We start from the raw sequence: 12,115 nt of genomic DNA on the forward strand, positions 1-12,115 counted from the left end.
CTCAATACTCTTTTTTCTCATTAAATTGTGTGACACATCAGCAAAGGCATGCATGATACTACTAGGAGTACCTATGATACTCCCATTGTGACCAGCCTAAGTCAGACACGAGTTTTTAAGTCTTCAATATGCTTAACGAAAAAATTATTATATGTCATAAAAATATATTTTTAGATTTCTTGTTGAATGAAGGTTACAAACATATATTTTTGGCATATTATACATGTTTCGCTAGTTAAATTGACTACCTAAATTCCCATATCGGACTTATATTCCTATCCAAATGGAGTAGATCTTAGCACCAAATCCCAAACATCTCATAATTTTTCTCTCACAAAACACATCAGATGTGGTTATTTTAGATACAACGATGAGATAAAGTGCACTAGGACTACTATATCTAAACATCTACTTAATGGCATTACATATTGTGCACTGAGACTGCCTTCATTCGCTCTAAAACACTACCTAAAATAGAGTTGAGCTGAGGTATATTTGGATTGATAACCATGAGCGAAGTTTGACACTAAAATGGTAGATTTTGATTGGTGCGACACATGCAAATGCAAAAGGCGGATCAGTTTGAATATGAAATATTGGAAGCAACCAACTATGTAAAGTACTCTCTCCATTTCTATTCACTCCTAATATTAGGTTTGTCTTAAGTTAAAGTCTCTAAAGTTTAAGTGAGTTTATAGAAAAAATATAGTAACATTCATTATACCAAAACAATATCATTAGATCCATCATAGAAATACATTTTATATTATATTTATTTATACTAGATAATGCTCGTGCATTGCAACGATGGCATACATATGTCAGAGGCACTATCAAGAAACCATTTTGTCCATCATAATGCTTTTGACTTGCAATTTTGTCATGACTACTTCTCTGTTGCAAATCTTTCGTGTGGTATACCCCAGGTTGTGCAAGGAGCATGCTACTTGCAGCAACATCACTCGGACTAAGTCCATGAAAAAGCTCCCATCACCAAAGGCAAAGATCATAGCAATGTTTATCGTAGCTTATGCGCAAGTCAACTATAAATACATTACAATGATTACTCTGTTGTATGATTGTTTGGTGCTAATCAATCAAATATGTGATTCCTTTTTTGGGATGAATAAAATATAAGATTTTTTCACAACATTTGTCAAATTTGTCAAATTTGTATGATCAAAACATGGTATTTAAAGAAGCAACTCATTACCTTGTCAACACGTTGATTATAAGCATACACTAAAGCATCAAGGTTGCAAAAGGACGGTCTTTTGCCGATCTGTAAAATCATAGATAAATACAAAATGGGGACTATGATGACGTTTGCTTATCAATTTCAGCAATTCCACTTCGCAATTAATATATGTACTGCCAGAAAATTTCCCCAGTGCAAAGCTGTAAAAATGCATGAATTACAATAGCCCATAATGGGACTTGCTCTACAACCAGTGGCAGACCTAGACCTTGACCCATGGGGTGTCAACCTTACACTAACAATAAAAATGTCATGTATAACCATGAAATAATGTCAGTTTAGCATTTTAAATCCTATAGTAGACATCAAATTACACAAACTAGCACTAGATAAAAAAATATTTCCATTTTTAGGAGGTGCCACGACCCACAGCACCCCAACTAGATCCGCCATTGTCTACAACTAACACTCTTGATATTCCTGCTCAATACTCCTCCCAATTTGTAGTCTCACACAGAACACATACTCTACGGATTTGTTGCATAGAACACCACACATTCGTGTAGTCCATTGCAGTTAGGTTTAATCCAACATTTTGGTATGTTAATGTGATTTTTGACGAGTGGATCTCACATGTAAGTGCAGGAATGATAAAGAAAACCGGCCACATCAGCTGGTTAGCTAAACAAAACTATTAATACCTCCAAACCTTTGGTCCAATTGAGCAAATAAATCCCTTATTAGTGTCAAGTAAATGTATGATTTATTGTTTTTATTGTTTTTTTTCTAACTATATTGAAGCTTGAACCATAAAATGGAACGAGTTAACTAAAATTGTCAATATATACCAAACCTCTAGTCCAAATGAGTTGAGATTTTCCCAGATCAATGGATACATTTACAGTTTACTTGTTTTTCACAGTATTTCGAAAATGCTGAATTTAAAACCAAAATTTGAATGAAACAACTAAAACTTCCAATATCTACCAAATAATTGTTCCAAAGGAGATGCATTTTTTTCAGTACTGGATTGATGTGTGATTTAATGTATATATTTGCATTGTTTTTTGAAAATGTAAATTTTGAGTTAAAAATTTGAAAGAGCTAATAATTAAAGCTGCAATCGGAAGTTCTCGGTTTGCCTACTAGCTCATGTGGCTCGTTTTCTTTGCCACACATGCACTTACAATGGGGACCCACCCATCAAAAATCACATCAACATATTAAAATGATGAGTTAGACCTAGCACCAAGGAATTACGCCAATATATGGTGTTTTGTGCAACAAACCCGAGAAGTAGTTGTTCTGTGCAAATCTACACCAACAGTTGGTGGTCTGTGCAATTTCCTAACCGTGGTACTATTGGGGTTCAAAGTTTAACTATGTAGTCCCGGTACTAGTACCTGTTAACCGACACCTCCTAAGTCTCCATTCCATCTATTGATGAAACCCCACGGTTAGAATAGAGCCACCATGATGGACGTGGAGTTCCTAATCTCGAGCTCAAATGCTTCTTGATGAACAGTAAATTTGAAAAAAAAGAGAAAAAATATCAAAAAGCTCTGAATTTTTTTGTGGTAAACTTTAGAGAATGTTTGGAGAGCATGCAAAAATTCATCACGAAATCACGTCGGTGCAATGCATGGTAAAAAACAAAATCAATGCTCTGAAAATGTTACTTTCAAACGCATTTTGGAGGGTTTTTTCTTGCCACGACTTGCTCCAATGTGATTTCGTGCTGAAACTTTGCATGCTCCTCAAACATATCTTAAAGTTTGCCACGGAAAAAAAAAGAGAATTTTTATTTCTTTTCGATTTTACTGTTCACAGCAGGGGCATTTGAGCTCGAGATTAGAAGCATACTTTCGCGGCATGATATTTCTTTCGCTAGCTCTCTTTTTTCGTGGAAACCACGAACCAGGTGGCCCGGCCATTTCATTTCATATTCACGGGGAGAGTGAGTGGAATGTCCATCTGGGAGTCGGAGGTGCCTCGAAGACAGTAGGAATAAGGAGCGGTTTGGAAAGCCACGCAGAACGCAAGGATCAAGCAAAGCAGGCAGCGAGCGCCGACCCTCTTCCCCGCGAGCGTGCATGTCGTGTCGTTGACATGCGCGCGCCGGCCCAAACCGCTACCGGCCTCATGCATGCATTGCATGGTAACCCGTAAACAAAAGAAAGAGTCGCAGCTTTTGTAGTAGCTTTCATGAGATGAAAAATGAAGCTTTTCGTCAAAATATCCGTGCATATGCGCTCTTGCGATACCGATGCATATGCATGCATGCAAGCTCCCTGTGGGTTTGGGCTTTGGCATGCACGCTGTGTGCCTCTAAATCTTGGTTGGAGTTGGAGCTGGAGTTGTACCAATGTGACTGCATGGCCGAGACGGCCGATGAGACGAGCGCGACGAGGTGCGAGGAGCAAAGCGGCAGGCATTATACCAAAACCGCGACACACGAAGCGTGGCGATGTGTCGTGCACGGCAGGGAATGGGATCGCACCGTCCCCGTCGGGCCCACCACGCATGCATCTGATCTGAACATGCATCCTTCCTTCCTGTCGACCAGAAAGAAAACTTGCCTAGAGAAAAAAAAGTACAGACGTCGGATTTTGTTCGATACCCGTCACACTGTCTAGGGCGAGGGCGAGGGCGAGGCCGGTGCTGTGCCGCAACGGGCCTCGATCGATCTTCACCTCCGCCGCCCACGCCGCTGCCCAGCCCGTTCTCCCAGCTGGCAGGAGTTACAATACAATATGCCTCTGCGATGGCACTTTCGAACCGAACAAGATTTCCCAGCGCGTTTTTGGTATTTCTCTTGACCCAAGTTTGAATTCTCTGCGCTACGTACTTCTCTCGCTCCACACCACAGGTCAAAGTATTATTTCCGTTCAGGCACGACAGCTATTTCCCCCTGCTTCTTTATTATATTCTCCAGTACCATTATGACGCAATCATCAGCCAGCCGTCCACTCCCATCTGACCTAGTAGTCGTATCCGTCTCGTCATGCCAGGCAACGAGTGCACAAGAGCCAGATCGAGCGCGTCGCTTCACACGTCCACGACCGGCCAGCTTGTGCTGTCACGAGCCGCACCGCCACTTGCTAGCTGTTGCCTGTACCGTCTGAAACGCTCAACCACGACGAGAATTTCCAAATCAGCACAAGCAACTACTACTACTGCTACCCGTGATCTCGTTCCAATCAGCCTAGTGAAGTAGTGATGCGGTGATGCCCAAGTAGTGCCTGCATTTGAAAGTTGAAACGCCGAGCAAGTTGGGAATGCAACACTTGATCCGATCGGCACTGCCACTGGTGGCGAAAAGCTAGATTTGTGCCGATTTCTCACGCTTAGTTTACAGCGTCCGAGCTGTCTACGCAAGGCAGCTCTTACGTACAGTACCACTGTATCTGTATTACCACCACTTGTGCTTAGCCGTACGGCAGTCACCTCCAACGTACCCGGGCGTTAGTTTAAGCGCATCCGCAGAAGTACGTGCTCCATGCAAGCAAGGACTGGCAGTACTACTCCTACTTGATTTCTTTAACCAGGTCGAGGTCGGCACAGACCGTGAGCAGTAAAAAGGGTGCCGAGAGTAAAACCGCACTGACAGCCACACCTACGTCACGGATCCGCAGGGCAGAGTGCGTTCGCCCAATCGTCTGTCCGGGCACATGCATTGCCTTGCCTGATGATGAGATGAGGGCGGTTTGGATTACAGGACTGAATGAAGGGAATAATTAACCAATCCGTGGCCACCTCCTAATCATTCGTTCGTTCGTTCAGAAACCGGAAGGCACCTCCTCCTCCTGCCGAGGAGAGCCCGTGGATGAGATCACGTGGAGGCCACATGCACGCAGATGCAATGCCCAAAGGGGTGGGATGGGATGGGATGGGATGCGTGTACAGTTATGGATGTTCACAACCGTCAGTCGCATCGGTAGAACCATGGCGTTCTCTTTGTTTAGCGCCAAGTTGATGATGGTCAGTGGTGGTAAACAATGGCAGGTTCAGGAACCCCGTGCCGCCACTCCCTCCCTGCGTCACCTCACCTCAATTAATCAACCTGTCAAACATTGCTTCCTGCGACAGCGAATCCGATGGGGTGACAAGAGGTGACGCCCGCCGCCCGACTGCTTAAATTAACCCAGCCCGCCGTCGTCTCGTCCTGGTTGCCATTAGTCTCAGATAGACCTGGCCATGGGCAGCCCGGCCCAGACGGCCCGAAAATCCCGGGCCGGGCTGAGCCCGAAAATCAAGCCCGACGGGCAGATCGGGCCGGGCTCGGGCCTGTGAAAAATGAGTTTTTATCTATGGTCAGGCCTGGCCAAGCAGGCCGTGTCGGGCTTTTCTAGGTTCGGGCCGGGCTCGGGCCTGATTTAGTAGGCCCGGTGGTTGGGCCGGACCGGGCTCGGGCCTGGGTTTTCAGCACCAGGCTTTTTTTGGTCCGACCCAAGATATGACCAGGTATAGTCTCAAAGAAGAAATGGAGAGATCAATGGCATGTCAAGTAGGGCTCGTCGGTTGCCAACAGATGAGGCCACTACATAACAGCAAGCTAACAGCATCTATAACCAAACCTCTCAAGCCCGTCTCATATGTTCGAACAGACCGCCCGGTCACTGTCGGTCACGATTTTTTGACTCCAGCCCCTCAAATGGCCCTCACACGCCCGGGCTGACCGACACCCCTCATATCCAGCCCAAATATGAGGCGGATATGAGGGCACCCGGGCACGCCCGCCACATCAGACCCGACAGCCCGAGCACACCCAAAACTGCATCAAATCCACCCCGCCGAGCTACCGGATCCAATTGCTCTCTCATCTCTTCTTCCTCCTCTGCGTCGTCCGGCTCGCCGCTCCGCGGCCGTTCCTAGGCTCTTTGTCGCCACCTCCGGAAGAGCGCTCTCGTTGTCGTCGGTCCGGACGCCACCCTGATACGTCCGGGAACTCTCCGGCTCCGCTTTGCGCTTGATGTGTTCGACACATTGAGTGATCGAAATTATTGTGATTTTGTTAGGTAAATGATGGATTCCGATGCTTCGTCGGGCAAGCAGTATGGACCGACGGAGCTTGACCAAATGATTCAAGATGAGTTCTTCAATTCGTCGGATTCGAATGAAGAAGTGGACATGATCATGCTCATGAGCATGTAAGAGGAAATGGACGGCAAATGGAGCATATTCTCAACTTCAATGGCTCAATCAAAGGGAGAAGAGTGATCAATCGGGACAGGGTGTCCGGAGCAAAGCTACTGCACAATGACTACTTTGCTTCCACACATGCTTTCCCAGATGATCCATGGTTTCGTTGCCGTTTCCGTAATGCGGAAACCACTGTTTTTGCGCATTGTGGAGGGAGTGTAGGCACACGACGACTACTTCAAGCTGAGAAGGGATTGCTGCGGCCAACTCTCTTTCTCGGCAAAGCAGAAGTGCGCGGTTGCTCTAAGGATGCTTGCACTTGGTATTGCTGCAGACGTCGTTAGTGAGATGGTCAGGATGGGGGAGAGCACGTGCCTGAAGACTACTGTCAAATTTTTCCGCGCCGTGGTTGAGGTGTCTCGACCGAAGAGTATCTCATAGAACCAAATTCGCAGGACACGGAGAAATTGTTGGCTATTGGAGAGGCAAGGGGGTTTCCTGGAATGCTCAGATCAATTGATTGCATGCATTGGCAATGGAAAAAGTGTCCCAAAGGTCTGCGAGGATTGTATCAAGGTCACACCAGAGAGGCCACCATCATACTAGAAGTGGTGGCATCACATGACTTATGGATTTGGCATGCTTTTCTTTGGAATGTCCGGTTCTCACAACGACATCAAAGTGCTTCAACGATCTCCGGTGTTCAGGAGGATTTGCAATGGGGAATCACCGCCGTGCAACTACACCGTCAACGCCCGGGACTACAACATGGGGTACTATTTTGCCGATGGTATCTAATCTCAGTGGGCGACGTTTATGAAGACCATATCCAAGCCGTGTGGCAACAAATAGAGCCACTTTGCAACAATGCAGGAAGAGACTAGGAAGGACGTGGAGAGGGCATTTGGTGTGCTTCAGGCTCAAACCAATGATTTCGAAACACCCAAAGAACAAGTTGAAATCCCGGAAGATCAAGATGCGGCTCAGCTTATGAACTTTCTGCAGATACATCCGAATCTTCGAGATCAGCAGATGCACACGCAGCTACTCAATGATTTTGTAGAGTACATGTGGATCCACATTGGCAACCAAGTAGGCAATGCCTGAGTTTGGCACTTCAAATAAATTTTATGTAAACGCTATGTATGCTTGATACCAACGACAGATATTTACATGCGACATTATGTTGCATGATCGACGTGGATATATCAAAACAAAATTTGGGAGTCCGGATTTGAGATATGTGGATGCCGAAACAAAATATGAGGGCCCGTCCGGATGCACCCGCGAGCGTGTCCGGACGCGTCCGTGGGTATTTAAGGGGCCAGATTTGTCAAGTCTGGTCGTAGATGCTCTAAGGCCAACTCCACCACGCGACCCCAAACAGACGTCCGGTTTGGCCGGATATTATCCCTTTGGGTAGGACAATGGGGTCATGTCTGGGCCTGTCCTGGGATGCGGTGCGCATGGCCGCATCCGTTTGTTGGGGAATGAAGTAATTTCAAAAAAAATCATACGCATACGCAAGATCTTGGTGATGCATAGCAACGAGAGGGGAGAGTGTCGTCCACGTACCCTCGTAGACCGTAAGCGGAAGCGTTATGAGAACGCGGCTGATGTAGTCGTACGTCTTCACGATCCGACCGATCCAAGTACCGAACGTATGGCACCTCCGAGTTCAGCACACTTTCACCTCGGTGACGTCCCACGAACTCCGATCCATCAGAGCTTCGAGGGAGAGTTCTGTCAGCACGACGACGTGATGACGGTGATGATGATGATGCTACCGACGCAGGGCTTCGCCTAAGCACCGCTATGATATGACCGAGGTGGATTATGATGGAGGGGGGCACCTCACATGGCTAAAAGATCAACTGATCAACCTGTGTGTCTTGGGGTGCCCCCTGCCACCGTATATAAAGGAGCAAGGGGGCAGGCCGGCCGGCCCTAGCAGGGCGCGCCAGGAGGAGTCCTACTCCCACCGGGAGTAGGATTCCCCCCTTTCCTAGTTGGACTAGGAGAGAAGGAAGGGGGAGAGAGGGAGGAAGGAAAGGGGGTGCCACCCCCTCCTAGTCCAATTCGGACCAGAGGGAGAGGGGGCGCGCGGCCTGCCCTGGTCTCCTCTCTCTCTCTCTCTCCACTATGGCCCAATAAGGCCCATACATTTACCGGGGGGTTCCAATAACCTCCGGGTACTCCCGTAAAATCCCGATTTCATCCGGAACTATTCCGATGTCCAAATATAGGCTTCTAATATATCGATCTTTATGTCTCGACCATTTCGAGACTCCTCGTCATGTCCGTGATCATATCTGGGACTCTGAACTACCTTCGGTACATCAAAACACATAAACTCATATTACCGATCGTCACCGAACTTTAAGCGTGCGGACCCTACGGGTTCGAGAACTACGTAGACATGACTCGTCTCCGGTCAATAAACCAATAGCGGAACCTGGATGCTCATATTGGTTCCTACATATTCTACGAAGATCTTTATCGGTCAAACCGCATAACAACATACGTTGTTCCCTTTGTCATCGGTATGTTACTTGCCCGAGATTCGATTGTCGTTATCCTCATACCTAGTTCAATCTCATTACCGACAAGTCTCTTTACTCGTTCCGTAATGCATCATCCCACAACTAACTCATTAGTCACAATGCTTGCAAGGCTTATAGTGATGTGCATTACCGAGAGGGCCCAGAGATACCTCTCCGACAATCGGAGTGATAAATCCTAATCCCGATCTATGCCAACTCAACAAGTACCATCGAAGACACCTGTAGAGCACCTTTATAATCACCCAGTTACGTTGTGACATTTGGTAGCACACAAAGTGTTCCTTCGGTACTCGGGAGTTGCATAATCTCATAGTCATAGGAACATGTATAAGTCATGAAGAAAGCAATAGCAACAAACTAAACGATCATTGTGCTAAGCTAACGGGTGGGTCAAGTCAATCACATCATTCTCTAATGATGTGATCCCGTTAATCAAATGACAACTCATGTCTATGTTTAGGAAACATAACCATCATTGATTCAACGAGCTAGTCAAGTAGAGGCAAACTAGTGACACTCTGTTTGTCTATGTATTCACACATGTACTAAGTTTCTAGTTAATACAATTCTAGAATGAATAATAAACATTTATCATGACATAAGTAAATATAAATAACAACTTTATTATTGCCTCTAGGGCATATTTCCTTTAGTCTCCCACTTGCACTAGAGTCAATAATCTAGATTACACAGTAATGATTCTAACACCCATGGAGTCTTGGTGCTGATCATGTTTTGCTCGTGAGAGAGGCTTAGTCAACGGGTCTGCAATATTCAGATCCGTATGTATCTTGCAAATCTCTATGTCTCCCTCCTTGACTTGATCGCGGATGGAATTGAAGCATCTCTTGATGTGCTTGGTTCTTTTGTGAAATATCGATTCCTTTGCCAAGGCAATTGCACCAGTATTGTCACAAAAGATTTTCATTGGACCCGATGCACTAGGTATGACACCTAGATCGGATATGAACTCCTTCATCCAGACTCCTTCATTTGCTGCTTCCGAAGCAGCTATGTACTCCGCTTCACACGTAGATCCCGCCACGACGCTTTGCTTAGAACTGCACCAACTGACAGCGCCACCGTTCAATAAAAACATGTATCCGGTTTGTGACTTAGAGTCATCCAGATCAGTGTCAAAGCTTGCATCGACGTAACCATTTATGAAGAGCTCTTTGTCACCTCCATAAACGAGAAACATCTCCTTAGTCCTTCTCAGGTATTTTAGGATGTTCTTGACCGATGTCCAGTGATCCCCTCCTGGATTACTTTGGTACCTCCCTGCTAAACTAATAGCAAGGCACACATCAGGTCTGGTACACAACAGTGCATACATGATAGAGCCTATGGCTGAAGCATAGGGAACATCTTTCATTTTCTCTCTATCTTCGGCAGTGGTCGGGCATTGAGTCTCACTCAACTTCACACCTTGTAACACAGGCAAGAACCCTTTATTTGCTTGATCCATTTTGAACTTCTTTAAAACTTTATCAAGGTATGTGCTTTGTGAAAGTCCACTTAAGTGTCTTGATCTATCTCTATAGATTTTGATGCCCAATATATAAGCAACTTCACCGAGGTCTTTCATTGAAAAACTCTTATTCAAGTATCCTTTTATGCTATCTAGAAATTCTATATCATTTCCAATCAGCAATATGTCATCCACATATAATATTAGAAATGCTACAGAGCTCCCACTCACTATGGGTTGTTATTACACATTATGTCACAATACTTATGCATATTCTCTCTTATTTTACAAGGTTTATATGAAGTGGGAGAATGCCGACAACTGGGATTCTGGGCTGGAAAAGGAGCAAATATTAGAGACCTATTCTGCACAGCTCCAAAAGTCCTGAAACTTCACGGAAGTCCTTTTTGGAATTAATAAAAAATACTGAGCGGAGAAAGTTCCAGAGGGGGGCCACACCCTGGCCACGAGGGTGGGGGCGCGCCCCCTGCCTCGTGGGCCCCCTGGTGGCCCTTCGATGCCCATCTTCTGCTATATGACGTCTTTTGTCGAGAAAAAAAAATCACAAGCAAGCTTTGGGGAAGAAACTCCGCCGCCATGAGGCGGAACCAATCTAGGGCTCCGGCAGAGCTGTTCTGTCGGGGAAACTTCCCTCCGGGAGGGGGAAATCATCACCATCGTCATCACCAACGATCCTCTCATCGGGAGGGGGTCAATCTCCATCAACATCTTCACCAGCATCATCTCATCTCAAACCCTAGTTCATCTCTTGTATCCAATCTTTGTATCCAAACCTCGGATTGGTACCTGTGGGTTGCTAGTAGTGTTGATTACTCCTTATAGTTGATGCTAGTTGGTTTACTTGGTGGAAGATCATATGTTTAGATCCATTATGCATATTAATACCCCTATGATTATGAACATGAACATGCTTTGTGATTAGTTACGTTTGTTCCTGAGGACATGGGAGAAGTCTTGCTATTAGTAGTCATGTGAATTTGGTATTCGTTCGATATTTTGATGAGATGTATGTTGTCATCCCTCCAGTGGTTTCATGTGAATGTCGACTACATGAAACTTCACCATTGTTTGGGCCTAGAGGGAGGCATTAGGAAGTAATAAGTACATGATGGGTTGCTAGAGTGACAGAATCTTAAACCCTAGTTTATGCGTTGCTTCGTAAGGGGCTGATTTGGATCCATATGTTTCATGCTATGGTTAGGTTTACCTTAATACTTCTGTTGTAGTTGCGGATGCTTGCAATGGGGGTTAATCATAAGTGGGATGCTTGCCCAAGTAAGGACAGTACCCAAGTACCGGTCCACCCACATATCAAATTATCGAAGTACCGAATGCGAATCATATGATCGTGATGAAAACTAGCTTGACGATAATTCCCATGTGTCCTTGGGAGCGCTTTCCTTCATATAAGAGTTTGTCGAGGCTTGTCCTTTGCTACAAAAAGGATTGGGCCATCTTGCTGCACCTTATTTACTTTTATTACTTGCTACTCGTTACAAATTACCTTATGACAAAACTATCTGTTACCGATAATTTCAGTGTTTGCAGAGAATACCTTACAGAAAACTGCTTATCATTTCCTTCTGCTCCTCGTTGGGTTCGACACTCTTACTTATCGAAAAGCTACGATAGATCCCCTACACTTGTGGGTCATCAGTGCATACTCAGGGAGAACACTTTTACCTTGAAATTTAGTGAGAGATCATCTTATAATGCTAC

Source organism: Triticum dicoccoides, chromosome 4A (genome assembly GCF_002162155.2).
Source record: "Triticum dicoccoides isolate Atlit2015 ecotype Zavitan chromosome 4A, WEW_v2.0, whole genome shotgun sequence".
NCBI lineage: Eukaryota > Viridiplantae > Streptophyta > Magnoliopsida > Poales > Poaceae > Triticum > Triticum dicoccoides.